This window comes from Spinacia oleracea, chromosome 1 (assembly GCF_020520425.1).
Source record: "Spinacia oleracea cultivar Varoflay chromosome 1, BTI_SOV_V1, whole genome shotgun sequence".
In the NCBI taxonomy this organism is placed as follows: Eukaryota; Viridiplantae; Streptophyta; class Magnoliopsida; order Caryophyllales; family Amaranthaceae; genus Spinacia; species Spinacia oleracea.
Genome location: NC_079487.1, coordinates 58900745 through 58919700, shown reverse-complemented (window position 1 = coordinate 58919700; position 18956 = coordinate 58900745).

The following is an 18956-nucleotide window of genomic DNA, read 5'->3' as shown; positions in this document are numbered from 1 at the left end:
GTGCAGCTGCTGCTCCTTACTCCTTTGGTCCGTGCGCGCTACACAACCAAGGCCTTTGGGCCAGCGCTGCATTGCCATGCACACTGCGCCCATGGGTCTTGCGCTTGTGCGCTCCGGGTTGTGGGTTGCTTTTGTATTGCGATTAAATTATCCTTTGACAATTTATTTATCGTTTCGTACTTGACGATCCAATGTCGTACGATATGTTTATTCGTCTTGCCTAGCTTACCAATATACGCAATACGATATACGATTTCACGATCCAATGTTTAATCGTATAATTATGTTTTCCGAACTAATTTCCCGAAAAGCTATTAAATGAATTTTCGATTCATTTAATCCGGTGATCTGTTACATGCCAATGGTGTTACCTTATAGGTTTAGTCAAGAGTAAGTTGTGAGCCTAATATAGACTAGAACTCACTGATCGGAAGCATTGCTCCAGCTAGCTGTTCCGATCACTTGATCTCAGAGAATTAATTGTTCATAATTAATCTGAACCTTGGTATTAGACTTAATGCACCTTGGGTGAAGGACACTGTAGACACCTACTTTTGTCCCCATTCCCGAAAGGGAAGGTTCGATGATGAGAACATAAATCTCCACTCGACAACGCATCTCCTATAAAATAACGAATCTCGATCACCCCTTTTCATTTCACCCGAAACCTGCTATTTATAGAAACCTGCTATTTATGGAAACCTGCTTAAAATAGTAACTGTCGTAATGGGTAGTTGTTAAAAGTGGCAAGTCATAAAAGATAGAAACCTGTCAGAATTAGGTGTTGCACTCCAACATAAATCCTAAATGAGATAGAAATTGCGAGAGAATCCTATTCCTAATACGATCCGAAAATAAGAGTCACGTATTGATTGAAATCCTAACGAGCCTAGAGTTCGTAACGGGTCCAGACGCATTCCGTCATAAAATTAATACGCACTAAAAGACTCGATTAAGTCTCATACGCTCCGGATTCTAAGAGTCCGAATCTGACAAAGAAGCGGCCCAAACAGCAATTTCAACGCCCAGCCCTGGGCGCTGAAATTGCCTGGATCCTATTTTCAACGCCCAGAGCTGGGCGCCGAAATCTTTGACGCCCAGCACTGGGCGCTGAAAATACCTGGTACGTGTTTTTTCCTAATTCCGCGTGGATTAGAGTTCTACAATTCTATCTTTCCACGAACTCTTTTCTATAAATAGGGCCTTAAGTTCGACATGAAAGAGACACAACACAGAATTATTATTTCTGAGTATTGACTCTAAACCCCTAAGCCTAAGCCTCACGCTGCAAAACTGATTACGCGTTCTGTCGCAATCGATCCATAAATCGAACATAACGTATCCTGTCCCATAATTTGAGATTCGTTAAATAAAAGGAGAAATAGCAAAGTCAAAGTGGTTAGTTTTCTGAGAACCGTGACGCACCTCTCAAGGGTGCGTCGTAATGTGTCCCTTTTCCATGGTTTAATTGCTTTCCTCTCCCTTTTATGAACTGTTAAACTAACTAAAATCTGATTGTTCGATCACGCTTAATAAATATGATATTTTTGGGAAATTGGATTATCATGCTAGGTCCCTTAAAACAATCTAAATCAGATAATCGTGTTCGATCTAGTACTATATGTTGCATATTGATAAAATCAACTCAGATTAGTTTAATAGTTAACGCATGTCCCTTCAATTATTTATGCTGAGCTAGTAAGGATATCCTGCCTCTGGAGTTATCGAAGAGCGAGTACTCCTCTCGGTAGTTACAGTCCCCCGAACCCTCAATCTCTACCCTGCGGGTGTACGTTGAGCAATCCCCACCACCAGGAATCACAAGGGAACCTACGACCGTCGTGGTCAAACATAATTGCACTCCCTTTATGTCACGATAACCGGGTTTTGTCAGTTTTTCTCATTGTCGTTAAAAACTGAATGGCGACTCCTATATTACTAGTCAATTGGGTGTAAACTCACAGGAAATCCAATTAGACTTGATTTGACAAAAAGAAGCGTCACACCCACGAGGGACGAGGTCACGCATTAGCCTCGTGCTTTTTCGACCCCCTCACAGTGGCGACTCAACTGGGGATAGTGAAGGAAATACTCGTGCTTGTAGGTAATCAAAATAGCCGAAGGGTGAAACGATCCTACCCCGCGTTTATTTCCCAATCAAGTTGGGACGACCGGAAAATCAGCATATTAATGTGAACGGACAGAACCGCATAACGAATCTTGGCTCCCTTGGTGTTTCATCTTGGGAGTTGGGACTAAGGATACCCATCGCCAACCGGGGGGTGCATACGCTTCGAATGTTGTCCACTCGGCACTTTCGCTAGTAGTACACCCGTCCCAAACCCAATCGCTCGACCATTAGGTCCCTCTCGCCTGCATGCCCCCTTGGCTTGCACTTGCGGGTTGGCCTCTTGAGCGAAATTCGTCTGCTGAAGACACTACCTCGACCGGGGCATGTGTTGGATCTACGATAGAAGCGGTACCAAGCCAGGCACAAATAACTACCCATAGAAGCCTATCATAAACTACGTGACATATTATTATTGCTTCATGATGTGATGTTAGTAATGTGTAGCGCAATATGTGATCATGTGACAAACAATGTTAGGAAACCAACGACCTAAAAAAAATTGCCCAAACATTCATAAACCAATTTTCCAAAGAGTTATACCGAAATACGTGTTCCGCAAGCCCGAACGATCGCCACAAAAATAAGCGACGCTCGGGATGGCCTGTAACGAATCCCACAAACGCTGCACAACGCGTAAAGGACGTTATTAGGCAAGCACGCAAAATCGAAGTCGCATGAACAAAAGTAGACGCAAACAGAAAACGAGAACCAGCCAGGGACGCATTTTCAACGCTTCTGGCTGGGCGCCGAAATTTCTCACCCCCTACCCTGGGCGCTGAAGTTACTGCCTGGCCTTTTGGTCAGGCACAGCAGCCTCGGTGCCCACGCGTGAAGAAAATACGTAGCAAAAAAAAAAACTTTTCGAAAAAAAATTGCTGCGAGGGCGTATGAAAAGGCACTTGATTCTAAAAGCGACGAAAAAAATAAAAATAAATAACTCTTTGTGTCGTTGTTAGGCCTCCTACGACGACAATGCTCGGCACCAAAACCGAGCACGCTAATTGAAATAACCTTGAATGTGACATGGGCAAAATATTCAAAAAATAATGTTCAAATGAAGTTTTCAAGGAAAAATAATGTTCGAATAAAAAAAAAAATCCGAGTCTAGACTGGGTTATGCCGAAGTACAATCTAAATCCTAAGTCTTAGTTGTCTTATCCATAGAATCGGTCCTAATACTTGGTGTCGTTCTGCAAGCTAAAAGGTTATACCATATTGAGTCTCCCTTCCTAACATTTAAATCAATGAGCACCCATATGTAATTTTCATCCCTTGCTAGGAATCCACGGCCTCAATACTCTCTCTCACCAATAAAAAGAATATGTTATGTATTTGCAAAATGGAAACGGTCACATTCTGGAAATCATTCCCCCATAGTCGCACAACCCCCAAAGTGAACCTAAGGTGTCAATACCATTGGCAAGAAATATTAATGGCCTCAAGGCTTATGATCACATTGGGTCACGACCATCATAGTCCTCTCGAGCCACTCGCTCCTTTAAATACTCCTAAGTACGGACTAAAAGATTTTCCATGAATGCAACATGACCAACCATGAAAATACCCAAATCGGCATACCACAAGGCTACCATTGGGGTAAAGCAATACACATTAAGAGGGAAGCCGCACTAATGATTCTAGTCTTGCAAAAATAAAAATTCGATCTCCCCAACTAACTACCTTGCCAACATTAAGCAAAATGGCGCATGACAAATGAACACCCAAGGGTTAAAATCTAAAGTGTCAACCAACGAAAGTTATGGTCCAATTAGCCTAAGTCTGAGAGTCGCTTGGTCAAGTATTATAGGCTTACGCCACGTCATTAATTTTAGTCTAGGCCACCTCCTTGTATTCATACACGGGTTATAATCAGAAAAGTTAATGAAAGTTCGAGTCTAAATCACAACTTCCAATTAAATCCCAAAAACTAGAATCTGAAAAAAAAAAAGCAAAAAAAATTGTTTTCGATGTAATTCTTTCGTTAAATTTCAATAAGGTAAAAATAACATTTTGAATCTACGCTATTTGCACATTTTAAGAAACGACTAAATACGCTTGCAAAGTAAGACAATTTAACAAGGTCCACCCTAGGCCTACTAAAATTAAAGGTCCACTATAGGCCTACCAAACGAGGCTCACTCAGTCTCGCCTCGTGACTCAAAGACCACAACCATCTACCTTTTAGCCCAAATAAAAAATTTTGAAGGATTTATGTTGGGGAGAAATCCCAAGCAAAAAGAACAAATAGAAAGAGAAAAGGGAGAGCGAAAAGAGCAAGCTATGAAAAGAAAGAGAAGAGGGAGAGCGAAAAGAGCGAACCATGAAATACTTAGCCCGTACCTCCCAAAGTGCGAAATTTACCCAAGTAAACAAAGGAAAAGAATTGAGTCAACCAATCCAAATCATAAAGTTCTACGATGTCTACCCTTTCCAATCCTTATGTTCTTAGACGCCTTCGCTCTGGGGCCTTGTTCAGCTCATTTAACCAATCCATATTCTCATTGCCATAACCCAAGAAACCATTACCTCAACTCTTGTTTTTGAACTTGTTATCAACCGCAAACCACGCACGGCCATTGACACGTGCGTCATGCCCATCATTTCCAAAGTCCAAACCTTCTCTTACACCACCATTAGCATAATGACCATATAACTTGTTTGGATACGTCCTGTTGATATACCCTTGAGCCGTCCCTATGCTACTGATTGGCCTTGATTGATGTAAACTCGTGACACTAGCCTGAGGCCGTAAAATGTGAATCCTAGCAGATGTAATCCTTATGCTTGACCAATACCTATACAAATTACCCTATCTCATTCAACCCATCATTCAAGCCGTCTTGAGTCACAAATAAAAAAAGACAAATGAAAAGTACATTCTACGCTTAACGTAAAAAAAAAATTTAAAAAAAAGAAACTTTGCAAAGTGCCTCTAAAGTTAGTCTAAAAAGAAAAGAAGCATTTAGCGCACCAAAAAAAGATCCGCCCAGAAGTCATTTTCAGCGCCCAGAGTTGGGCACCGAAATCTTTAGCGCCCCTGCCTGGGCGCCGAATCTCTCTGCTTGCTAAAATTTGTCCAGAAGTGCTCGTCATTTTATCCGCACATACACGGAACAATAACGAACACTTGGGGGGTACAACACGTATTCAGATATAAGTACCACCAAAGAAATACATGTACTCAATCAAAAAAATAATATAAAACAAAACAAATTTTTTGGCTTACGGCAAGGCAGCAGATTAAAATAATAATAAACTTCACTTATTCTACCGTTTCAAATAATATGTTTCCACCTCAGAACATACTTATCGAATTCGGCATTCTAAGAAACCATTTTCTAGGCTAAGAACTACGCAAGACCTGATTACAAATTAAATCTATTTAAGGCGGATACGTAGGCAATCCATGATTCGGTCCAACCAATTTGCAAAAATATTAAAGCCTATAAAATAACCAGAATAAGAAATAGAGTCCCTTATTGAAATTTAATTACTTGCAACCCAAGTCGAAAGAAAAATTTAAGTCAAAGGAAGAATCCAAGTCATCAAGATGCCCAAATTAATGAGCACACATCGAAAAATAATAAGGGCACGTACCCTTGCCAGAAGGAGCACTCACACTCCTAGGCACTTAGCCAAGACTCAAAAGATCGCTTCGCCTCAATTGAATGGGGGCTAGCGCAAACGTCCATGACCTCTAAAGTACTCGACTTGACCCTCCCTAAAGCGAACTAACTCACTTAAAGACTTTCTTTCACCACTAGACACAGTCATAATCACCAACAAGTAGTAAAGGCAGTAAGCTTGCAATAAAAAGGATTGTTCTACGGCATCGCCCCATCATTCCTTCGAACTCAGGGCACCCGCTCATGGTAATTCAAATGCTCGCTAATCCCCTTCGGAAAAAAAAATCAGACATTGTCAATAGGACTTGGCACTTAACCAAGGCTCACCCTACTCAGACATATGACACGGGCATCTAAAATCGAAATCTGAAAACATCATTAATGAGAAGACATAACAGCAACTGGGGGCTAAAAATTGAAATGAAAGAGCTAGGGAAAGAACTAAGTATACCTTGACCTTTTGTGCAGACATACACCAAGTAAATCTAAGTCAATTTGAAAACGGTTTATATTCCCGCAATTCTGGAAAAGATGGCCCTAAAAGCCCAAAACATGTGCCAAACTGGCACAAGTATATCTTGACGCCTGCACCTTGGCTTCCAGCAAATCCTTAGACAGCATTCCAAAAATCGTAACAGTATTTTGATTCACTCATATAATCCGGTACGAACCCTTCTATAAGTCAACTTGCCTAAGACACCTCGGATTGTACATAGTAGGACTCGGATTTTTAATAAGTTTCAAATAATTTTCAAAGACTTTTTCGAACATAATAAAGTGTCGTTGGTTTAAGCTAAGTATGTGTTTATCTCGATGTTGCAAGTGAGTCAAAAAGATTTCTAAATATGATTATGGGTAAAGAAAGGCACCTAGCTTTTGGCCAAGGCATACTACAACATGTGACTACCTTGACCATGGCAATGTCGCACAATACGACATTTACAAGAGAAGTAGCAAAATCACTACTCGAACATACCTCGCACTAAACGAGTCAGGTTCAAACAATTCATGATCCGTGTCACCATGAATGCATAAAAACGTGTGCAAGGCATTATAGCACCAACAGTTGGAGGCTTGAGAAAAACACTCTAAAAATGCTCGAAATGACGATTTTATCGCAAATTCTCGACGCTAATGCTATACACACGTCATAGGGGCACAATCATAAGCTTTAATCGTGTGAAACGAACCTTAGAATGGCTACAACCCCTCCCAAATTCTAAGCGCTACTTAGAATATATAAAGTCACCCCACTAACAAGGGTAACTGAAAATCGCGAGTCACCAAAACTCCGATCAAACTACTGCACATAACGCTCTCCCTACAAGCGCCCGTTACACAGTCTACCTCGTTCCAAAGCAAAAGCGAAAGAAAAAAAATCAAAAAAAAAAACTGTCAAAATTCTACCCAGAAATAATTTTCAACGCCCAGAGCTGGGCGCCGATATCTTTAACGCCCCAGCCTGGGCGCTGATTCTTTCTGCTTGTCAAATTTTGCCCAGATATAAAAACAAGAAATAAACATCTATGAATCCTCGCATCGAACAAAGTAATAAGCCATGCAAACCCACGCAGAAGGTGCTACACTTGTTCGAGCACCTGAACGAGGCGTAATGAAGTACTCAATTGCAATGATATCCCAACACCTGGATAAATGTTCTAATACATGTTGTTAGGCCACACAAGCCTACGTCGCACCATAAGTTCAGCCATCCCACGGTACAAGTCTAAAAAAAAGAGAGTAAGGCATATTGCACTAATGCGGGCACGACCAAAGAGCATGTGTAAAAGAGGCAAAGACTACTTATCGCCCAAATTCAAAATGCAAGCCACACGACTTCTACATTAAGGATTGAAAGTAGCAAAATCTTACCTACCACGAAAGGGATAGCTCGCACCTGCACGAGCGGAATCCAGGGCATCTGTCTCGAAAGAACCTACAAAAATCGTACGCCAAAAGGAAGCATCCCAACATGCATACTTGGGGGCTCCAAGCTACGAAACAACCATAGCAAAAAAAAAAAAAAATAATCTCGAAGCAAATGTTTGAACAATCGAAAGGGTACGATGTTTGAGCCCACTTCATGAATGGGCCTGAACCCTATCAAGCTTCTAAGCAAACTATTCAAAATCAGTCATTGCTCAAAAAAAAAAATGATTCAAGCAAACTGATTAATGGACCGCACACAACGGCCATTCTATGAACACTCGTTCGCACATACATATCATCATTCTAAGTATCGAACATTCACGAACGCGTTCAAAAGGAAAAATATACAACAACAAGAGCGGTCAAAGTCTTACGCCTCAAGGTATGTTCCTCAGGCCATATAGACTCGCCCAACTACCGCAATAACTGTACGCCTTAAGAGCAACAATTCCTTAAAATAATCGCCCCAAAGCGACAAGCACCGTAGTCCACCAATCGGCTACGGATTCTCAAGAAAATCATCACGTTCTAAACACAAAGAAAAAACAAAAGAAAAGAGAATACATAGAACTTCCAAGTGAAATAAATGAAAAAACAAGAGGCCAACTGTGTCATCTAAAGACCGGCCCAAACAACATTTTCAACGCCCCACCTGGGCTTTAGTTATTTCTGACGCCCCACCTGGGCGTGAATTATTTCAACGACCAGGCCTGGGCGCCGAAAGTGAGCCCAGGCCCAAAAAACAGCTCTGACTTCTATAGGGCCCTTCCATATTCATTCGACTTGAAAATTGCCGATTTCTTTACTGAATGTCGCACCTTACGGCTTTGTTAAGAGTAGCACACCACTACAAAGATCGCTCGCACTTACGAGCACAATCCCAAACACGATCAAGGACATTACAGAATGCGTATCCCCAAGGAACCTCTTTGACAAGAAATGACCGTCAAGCACGAGTGCTTGGGGGCTCGAAAGAAAATATATATTATGCAAAGGTAAAATAAGACTGCCAGACTACGCTGTACGAAGTCCCGTGTTTGGATGTTTCAAAAGATAAAACCGGTTTACGACCTCAAGACAAAGGTCGCCGTTGATACCTATACGTAGTCCCCTAATCAAGGACCCAAGTAGTGGAAAAATTGAGCCGTAAAGACTAGCTCAAGACCATGAAAGATGATGACCACGAGACAATGGTCCGTCTGAGCACGTTGTCAACCCACATTCAGGTTGCAACTAAATCCGAGCATCCCTCGAAAGAATTCGCTCCTACAAGATTGAGTAAAAATAAATTCTCAAAAGAAATCACGATGAACAAAAGAAATAGGAACTTGCCTACCTCAATCAGGCAAGACCACGGCACGCGAATCCCAAATCAAAAGATGAATTCAGGTTCGCTCATCTCCAGCGAGCGGGGCGTCCACCCTTAGCGGACAGGGCTCGCCCACCCTCAGCGGGCGGGGTCTGCGTCACTAACCGCGCAGGTCCTCAGTTTTCGAAAAATAGAATCTTCAAAAAACAAAATGAAACAGGCTCGCAATCTTCAGCCGGCGGGGTCTACGTCACAAATCACGTAGGTCCTTATTTTCAAAAAGCACAAACAAATTTCAAAACAGATTCGTCCACTTCTATCGGACGGGGCGTCCACCTTTAGCGGACAGGTTCGCCATCTTCAGCCGGCGGGGTCTACGTCACAAACCGCGTAGGTCCTTATTTTCAAATTTCAAAAACAGATTCGTCCACTTCTATCGGACGGGGTATCCACCCTTAGCGGACAGGCTCGCCATCTTTAGCCGGCGGGGTCTGCGTCACTAACCGCGCAGGTCCTTAGTCGCTGCAGCGATAACCTTTATCGGTTTTCCCTTTTTCAAAAAATTAAAGGATCGGTTTTCCCTTTTTCCAAAAATTAAAGGATCGGTTTTCCCTTTTTCCAAAAATTAAAGGATCGGTTTTCCCTTTTTCCAAAAATTAAAGGATTGGTTTTCCTTTTTTCCAAAAAAGAACGATGTGATTGGTTTTCCCTTTTTTCCAAAAATTAAAGGATTGGTTTTCCGTTTTTCCAAAAAAGAACGATGAGATTGGTTTTCCCTTTTTTCCAAAAAGTAAAGGATTGGTTTTCCGTTTTTCCAAAAAAGAACGATGTGCTGGATTTTCCTTCGTTTTACGTCCCATAAAAACAAGGGGGTTTTCTCGTTTAACTAGCCTTGAAAATGAGAATCTTTAAAAATATTTTTTACCTCGTGGTTGGGCTTGGCTAGGCCCAATTACACTTTATAGCTTTGATTTCGAAAACATCTGTAGCTACTCCCAATGACAAAGTGAGGGAGTTTCTACACTTCTTTAGATCCTTCCAATGACAAAGTGAGGAAGTTTCTATACTATCCGTTGACACATCCCAATGACACGTGTGGGATATGTCGACACTCCAAGTGATGACCCTTAAGTTAAATGTTATCACTCGGGGGCTCGTGAGACCCTCGCAAAAACAGGTCACCATGGCTTGTGTGGCGCACTCCGTCTAGTACTTTGACCATCGTCTTATTCCAAGACTCAGTCAAAGTGGGGGCTAACTGTAGACACCTACTTTTGTCCCCATTCCCGAAAGGGAAGGTTCGATGATGAGAACATAAATCTCCACTTGACAACGCATCTCCTATAAAATAACGAATCTCGATCACCCCTTTTCATTTCACCCGAAACCTGCTATTTATAGAAACCTGCTATTTATGGAAACCTGCTTAAAATAGTAACTGCCGTAATGGGTAGTTGTTAAAAGTGGCAAGTCATAAAAGATAGAAACCTGTCAGAATTAGGTGTTGCACTCCAACATAAATCCTAAATGAGATAGAAATTGCGAGAGAATCCTATTCCTAATACGATCCGAAAATAAGAGTCACGTATTGATTGAAATCCTAACGAGCCTAGAGTTCGTAACGGGCCAAGACGCATTCCGTCATAAAATTAATACGCACTAAAAGACTCGATTAAGTCTCATACGCTCCGGATTCTAAGAGTCCGAATCTGACAAAGAAGCGGCCCAAACAGCAATTTCAACGCCCAGCCCTGGGCGCTGAAATTGCCTGGATCCTATTTTCAACGCCCAGAGCTGGGCGCCGAAATCTTTGACGCCCAGCACTGGGCGCTGAAAATACCTAGTACGTGTTTTTTCCTAATTCCGCGTGGATTAGACTTTTACAATTCTATCTTTCCACGAACTCTTTTCTATAAATAGGGCCTTAAGTTCGACATGAATAAGACACAACACACAATTATTATTTCTGAGTATTGACTCTAAACCCCTAAGCCTAAGCCTCACGCTGCAAAACTGATCACGCGTTCTGTCACAATCGATCCATAAATCGAACAGAACGTATCCTGTCCCATAATTTGAGATTCGTTAAATAAAAGGAGAAATAGCAAAGTCAAAGTGGTTAGTTTTCTGAGAACCGTGACGCACCTCTCAAGGGTGCGTCGTAATTTGTCCCTTTTCCATGGTTTAATTGCTTTCCTCGCCCTTTTATGAACTGTTAAACTAACTAAAATCTGATTGTTCGATCACGCTTAATAAATATGATATTTTTGGGAAATTGGATTATCATGCTAGGTCCCTTAAAACAATCTAAATCAGATAATCGCGTTCGGTCTAGTACTATATGTTGCATATTGATAAAATCAACTCAGATTAGTTTAATAGTTAACGCATGTCCCTTCAATTATTTATGCTGAGCTAGTAAGGATATCCTGCCTCTGGAGTTATCGAAGAGCGAGTACTCCTCTCGGTAGTTACAGTCCCCCGAACCCTCAATCTCTACCCTGCGGGTGTACGTTGAGCGATCCCCACCACCAGGGATCACAAGGGAACCTACGGCCGTCGTGGTCAAACATAATTGCACTCCCTTTATGTCACGATAACCGGGTTTTCTCAGTTTTTCTCATTGTCGTACGAATTAGCGTCGCGAGTGGGTTGCGTTGCTCGGGCTGCGCGCGTGCGCATGGCGCCCCTCTTGGGCTGCTGTGCGTGCGTGTGTGTTTGTGTTCACATACAAAACCTAAAGCGTATAGGATTCGTTTGATGATTAAATTTCCTAACCCTAAAAAGATAAATTAATTAATTTAGAGTTCTGCTAGGATTCTAATTTAATTAATTCGTATCCTAGTAGAATTCGTTTACTTATTCCATGGCCTATAATTATGAGATCAAGGCTCATAATTTATAACGAGTTTGAAGTATTCAAAGGTAAGAATTTGAGCCAAAAATTCAGTCAAACACCTTGCCCATATAGTCGAATATTTAGTACCATAAGGGCGATTCTAGTTAGTCAATCTTAAGGCGGATCCGGACGTGTTGTGGACTTTCTACGGAGGGACGACACTTGGAGTCCTAAAGACTTGTTCTTGTTCGGTTCGGGCGCAGCAAGGGAGGGCACGCTACAAAGATTACGCATCCTAATTATGCTAATTATTATGTGGCAATTAATTTGGAATCCTGGCGTTTATGGTTTTTCCGCATGATTTATATTCGTTTATATGTATCATAACCTAACAGTGGTATCACGAGCCTCTAATTAATTCCATAATAATTGCTTAACGTGGTTAAATTTTACAAATTTGCAAAGAATTAAAAGGGATGATTAATTTTCGTAATTGTTAATTAATTGCAAATTGCGTTTATTTGTAGACACCTACTTTTGTCCCCATTCCCGAAAGGGAAGGTTCGATGATGAAAACGTAAATCTCCACTTGACAACGCATCTCCTATAAAATAACGAATCTCAATCACCCTTTTCATTTCACCCGAAGCCTGCTATTTATGGAAACCTGCTAAAAATAGTAACTGCCGTAAAGGGTAGTTGCTAAAAGTAGTAAGAATAAAAAAATAGAAACCTGTCAGAATTAGGTGTTGCACTCCAACATAAATCCTAAATGAGATAGAAATTGTAAAAGGAATTCTATTCCTATCGCAGTTCGATAAAAGAGTTAACGTATTAATTAAACTCATAACAAACCTAGAGTTCGTAAAGGGCCCAGACGCATTCCGTCGTAAATTGATACGCACCAAATAACTCGGATTAAGTCTCTTAATGAACTCCGTACTCTAGAGTCCAATCTGACAAAGAATTCTGCCAGACCCTATTTTCAACGCCCAGCCCTGGGCGCCTAAATCTTTGACGCCCAGAGCTGGGCGCCGAAAATACCTGGGACGGATTCTTTTCCTAATCCGTTTCGTATTCAAATTCCTGAAAAACTATCTTTCTACGCCACTCTTTCCTATAAATAGACCCTTAAGTTTGACGTGAAAAAGACACAACACACAATTCATATTCTGAGTATTGACTCCAACCCTTAGCCTAAGCCTCACGCTGCGAAATTGTTCACGCGTTCTGTCGCAATCGATCCATAAATCGAACAGAACGTATCATGTCCCATAATTTGAGATTCGTTAAATAAAAAGGAGAAATAGCAAAGTCAAAGTGGTTAGTTTTCTGAGAACCGTGACGCACCTCTCAAGGGTGCGTCGTAATGTGTCCCTTTTCGATGATTTAATTGCTTTCCTCGCCCTTTTTATGAACTATTAAACTAACTAAATCTGATTGTTCTATCACGCCTAACAAATATAATATTTTTGGGAAATTGGATTATCATGCTAGGCCCCTTAATGCTATTTAAATCAGATAATCCCAATCGATCTAGTATTATATGTTGCATATTGCTAAAATCAACGCAGATTAGTTTAATAGTTAACGCATGTCCCTTCAATTATTTATGCTGACCTAGTAAGGATATCCTGCCTCTGGAGTTATCGACGAGCGAAGTACTCCTCTCGGTAGTTACAGTCCCCCGAACCCTCAATCTCTACCTTGCGGGTGTATGTTGAGAGATCCCCACACCAGGGATCACAAGGGTACCTACGGCCGTCGTGGTCAAACATAATTGCACTCCCTTTATGTCACGATAACCGGGTTTTGTCAGTTTTTCTCATTGTTGTTAAAAATGAATGGCGATTCCTATATTATTAGTCAAATGGGTGTAAACTCACAGGAAATCCAATTACACTTGATTGAATAAAAAGAAGCGTCACACCCACGAGGGGCGAGGTCATGCATTAGCCTCGTGCTTTTTCGACCCCCTCACAGTGGCGACTCCACTGGGGATAGTGAAGGAAATACTAATGCTTGTAGGTAATCAAAATAGCCGAAGGGTGAAACGATCCTACCCCGCGTTTATTTCCCCATCAAGTTGGGACGACCTGAAAATCTCGGCTCCCTGGGGAGTTGGGACTAAGGATACCTTTTTTTTCGCCAATAGGGGGGTGCATACGCCGCGCATGTTGCCCACTCGGTACTTGTGCAGGTAGTACACCTATCACGAACCCAATCGCTCGCTCATTAGGTCCCTCTCGCCTGCATGCCCCATTGGCTTGCACTTGCGGGTTGGCCTCTCGAGCGAAATTCGTCTGTTGAAGACACTACCTCGACCGGGGCATGTGTTGGATCTACGATAGAAGCAGTACCAAGCCAGGCGCAAATACTACCCATAGAAGCCTATCATAAACTACGTGACATATTTAATTTTCAAATCCATGTTTGTAATGTAGTTATGTGTAGCGAACTGTGTGACTATGTTATGATTGTGCGTACGAATAATGCTAGACAAATAATGCTAGAAAACCAACGACCTTAAAAAGAATTGCCCAAACATTCATGAACCAATTGGCCAAAGAGTTATACCAAAATACGTGTTCCGCAAGCCCGAACGATCGCCACAAAAATAAGCCACGCTCGGGATGGCCGTAACGAATCCCACAAACGCTGCACAACGCGTAAAGGACGTTATAAGGCAAGCACGCAAATTTAAATTCGCAAAAACAAAAGTAGACGAAAACTGAAAACGAGAACCAGCCAGGGACGCATTTTCAACGCCCCTGGCTGGGCGCCGAAATTTCTCACGCCCACTGCTGGGCGCTGAAGTTGCTGCCTGGCCTTTTGGTCAGTCACAGCAGCCTCGGTGCCCGCGCATAAAAAAAATATACGTAGCAAAAAAAAACTTTTTGAAAAAATTGCTGCGAGGGCGTATGAAAGGCACTCGATTCTAAAAAGCGACTTGTAAAAACTAAAATAACTCTTTGTGTCGTTGTTAGGCCTCCTACGACGACAATGCTCGGCACCAAAACCGAACATGCTAATTGAAATAACGTTCAAAAAATAATGTTCAAATGAAGTTTTCAGAAAAATGATGTTCGAATAAAAAAAAATCCGAGTCTAGACTAGGCTATGCCAAAGTACAATCTAAATCCTAAGTCTCGGTTGTCTTATCCATAGAATCGGTCCTAATGCTTGGTGTCGTTCTGCAAGTTAAAAGGTTAAACCATATTGAGTCTCCCTTCCTAACATTTAAATCAATAAGCACCCATATGTAATTGTCATCCCTTACTAAGAATTTACGGCCTCAATACTCTCTCTCACCAATAAAAAGAATATTTTATGTATTTGCAAAATGGAAACAGCCACATTCTGGAAATCATTCCCCCATAGTCGCACAACCCCCAAAGTGAACCTAAGGTGTCAATACCATTAGCAAGAATTAATGGCCTCAAGGCTTATAATCACATCGGGTCACGACTATCATAGTCCTCTCGAGTCACTCGCTCCTTGAAATACTACTAAGTACGGACTAAAAGATTTTCCACGAATGCAACATGACCAACCATGAAAATACCCAAATCGGCATACCATAAGGCTGCCATTGGGGTAAAGCAATACACACTAAGAGAGAAGCCGCACTAATGATTCTAGTCTTGAAAAAATAAAAATTCGATCTCCCCAATTAACTACCTTGCCAACATTAAGCAAAATGGCGCATGACAAATGAACACCCAAGGGTTAAAATCTAAAGTGTCAACCAACGAAAGTTATGGTCCAATTAGCCTAAGTCTGAGAGTCGCTTGATCAAGTATTACAGGCTCACGCCACGTCATTATTTTGAGTCTAGGCCACCTCCTTGTATTCATACACGGGTTATAATCAGAAAGATTAATGAAAGTTCGAGTCTAGATCACAACTTCCAATTAAATCCCATAAACTGGAATCTGAAAAGGAGAAAAAACATTATTTTCGATATAATTCTTCCGTTAAATTTCAATAAGGTAAAAATAACATTTTGAATCTACGCTATTTGCACATTTTAAGAAACGACTAAATACGCTTGCAAAGTAAGAAAATTAAAGGTCCACCCTAGGCCTACTAAAATTAAAGGTCCACTATAGGCCTACCAAACGAGGCTCACTCGGTCTCGCCTCGTGACTCAAAGACCACAACCATCTACCTCCTAGCCCAAATAAAAAATTTTGAAGGATTCATGTTGGGGAGAAATCCCAAGCAAAAACAAAAAAATAGAAAGAGAAAAGGGAGAGCGAAAAGAGCAAGCCATGAAATACTTAAAAAGAAAGGGAAAAGGGAGAGCGAAAAGAGCGAGCCATGAAATAGTTAGCCCGTACCTCCCAAAGCGCGGAATTTACCCAAGCAAACGAAGGAAAAGAATTGAGTCAACCAATCCAAATCATAAAATTCTACGATGTCTACCCTTTCCAATCCTTATGTTCTTAGACGCTTTCGCTCTGGGACCCCTGTTCAGCTCATTTAACCCATCCATGTTCTCATTGCCATAACCCAAGAAACCATTACCTCGACTCTTGTTCTTGAACTTGTTGTCAACCGCAAACCACGCACTGCCATTGACACGTGCGTCATGCCCATCATTTCCAAAACCAAAACCTGCTCTTACACCACCATTAGCATAATGACCATTTAACTTGTTTGGATACATCCTGTTGATATACCCTTGAGTCATCCCCATGCTACTCCTTGGCCTTGGTTGATGTAAACTCATGACACTAGTTTGAAGCCGCAAATTGTGAGTCCTAGCAGATGTAATCCTCATGCTTCACTAATACCTATACAAATTATCCTATCTCATTCAACCCGTCTTTCAAGCCGTCTTGAGTTACGAATATAAAAAACAAATAAAAGTACAAAAAATAATAAAAAAATGTTAAAGAAACTTTGCAAAGAGCCTTTAAAAGTTCGTCTAAAAAGAAAAAAAAAGCATTTAGCGCACCAAAAAAGATCCGCCCAGAAATAATTTTCAGCGCCCACAGCTGGGCGCCGAAATCTTTAGCGCCCCTGCCTGGGCGTTGAAACTCTCTGCCTGCCAAGTTTTGTTCAGAAGTGCTCGTCATTTTATCCGCACATGCACGGAAAAATAACGAACACTTAGGAGGGGTACAACACGTATTCAGATATACGTACCACCAAAAAATACATGTACTCAAAAAAATATATAAAACAAATTTTTGGCTTACAGCAAAGCAGCAGATTAAAATAATAATAAACCTCACTTATTCTACCGTTTCAAATAATATGTTTCCATCTCACAACATACTTATCGAATTCGGCATTCTATGAAACCATTTTCTGGCTAAGAACTACGCAAGACCTGATTCCAAATTAAATCTATTTAAGGCGGATACGTAGGCAATCCATGATTCGGTCCAACCAATTTACATAAATATTAAAGCCTATAGAATAACAAGAATAAGAAATGGAGTCCCTTATTGAAATTTAATTACTTGCAATCCAAGTCGAAAGAAAAACTTAAGTCAAAAGAAGAATCCAAGTCATCAAGATGCCAAAACAAGCACACATCGAAAAATAATAAAGGGCACGTACCCTTGCCAGAAGGAGCACTCACACTCCTAGGCGCTTAGCCAAGACTCAAAAAACCGCTTTGCCTCAATTAAATGGGGGCTAGCGCAAGCGTCCATAACCTCTAAAGTACTCGACTTGACCCTCCCTAAAGCGAACTAACTCACTTAAAGACTTTCTTTCACCACTAGACATAGTCGATCGCTTAAAGACCTTCTTTCACCCCTAGACACAGTCATAGTCGCCGACAAGTAGTAAAGGCAGTAAGCTTGCAATAAAGAGGATTGTTCTACGGCATCACCCCATCGTTCCTTCGAACTCAGGGCACCCGTTCATGGTAACTCGAATGCCTGCTAATCTCCTTTGAAAAAAATCAGACATTGTCAATAGGACTTGGCACTTAACCGAGGCTCACCCTACCCAGACATGTGACACGGGAATCTAAAATCGAAATCTGAAAGCATTATTAATGGGAAGACATAATATTAATTGGGGGGTAAAAATTGAAATGAAAGGGCAAGGGAAAGAACTAAGTATACCTTGACCTTTTGTGCAGACATACACCAAGTAAATCTAAGTCGATTTGAAAACGGTTTATATTCCCGCAATTCTGGAAAAGATGGCCCTAAAAGCCTAAAGCATATGCCAAACGGGCACAAGTATATCTTGACGCCTGCACCCTGGCTTCCAGAAAATCCTTAGACAACATTCCAAAAATCGTAACAGTATTTTGATTCATGTAATCCTGTACGAACCCTTCTATAAGTCAACTTAGTTAGGACACCTCGGACTGTACACAGTAGGATTCGGATTTTAAACAATTTCCAAATAATTATCAAAAACTTCTTCGAACATAATAAAGAGTCGTTGGTTTAATCTAAGTATGCGTTTATCCCGATGTTGCAAGTGAGTCAAAAGATTTCTAAATATGATTATGGGTAAAAGAAAGGCACCTAACTTTTGGTCAAGGCACACTTCCACATGTTACTACCTTGACCATGGCGATGTCGCATAATACGACATTTACAAGAGAAGTAGCAGGTCACTACTCGAACGTACCTCGCACTAAACGAGTCTGGTTCAAACTATTCGTGAGCCATGTCACCATGAATACATAAAGGCGTATGCAAAGCATTATAGCACCAAGCCAATCCCGTAGCTACAATTGGGGGCTTGAGAAAAACACTCTAAAGATGCTCGAAATGACGATTTTATCGCAAATTCTCGACGCTAATGCTATACATACATCATAGGGGCACAATCCTAAGGTTTGATCATGTAAAACGAACCTTAGAATGGCTACAACCCCTCCCAAATTCTAAACGCTACTTAGAATATATAAAGTCACCCCACTAACAAGGGTAACTGAAAATCACGAGTCACCAAAACTCCGATCAAACTACTGCACATAACGCTCGCCCTATAAAGCGCCCGTTACACAGTCTACATCGTTCCAAAGCAAAAGCGAAAGAAAAAATCAAGGATAAGAACTATCAAAATATACCCAGAAATCATTTTCAACGCCCAGAGCTGGGCGCCGATATCTTTAACGCCCCAGCCTGGGCGCTGAAT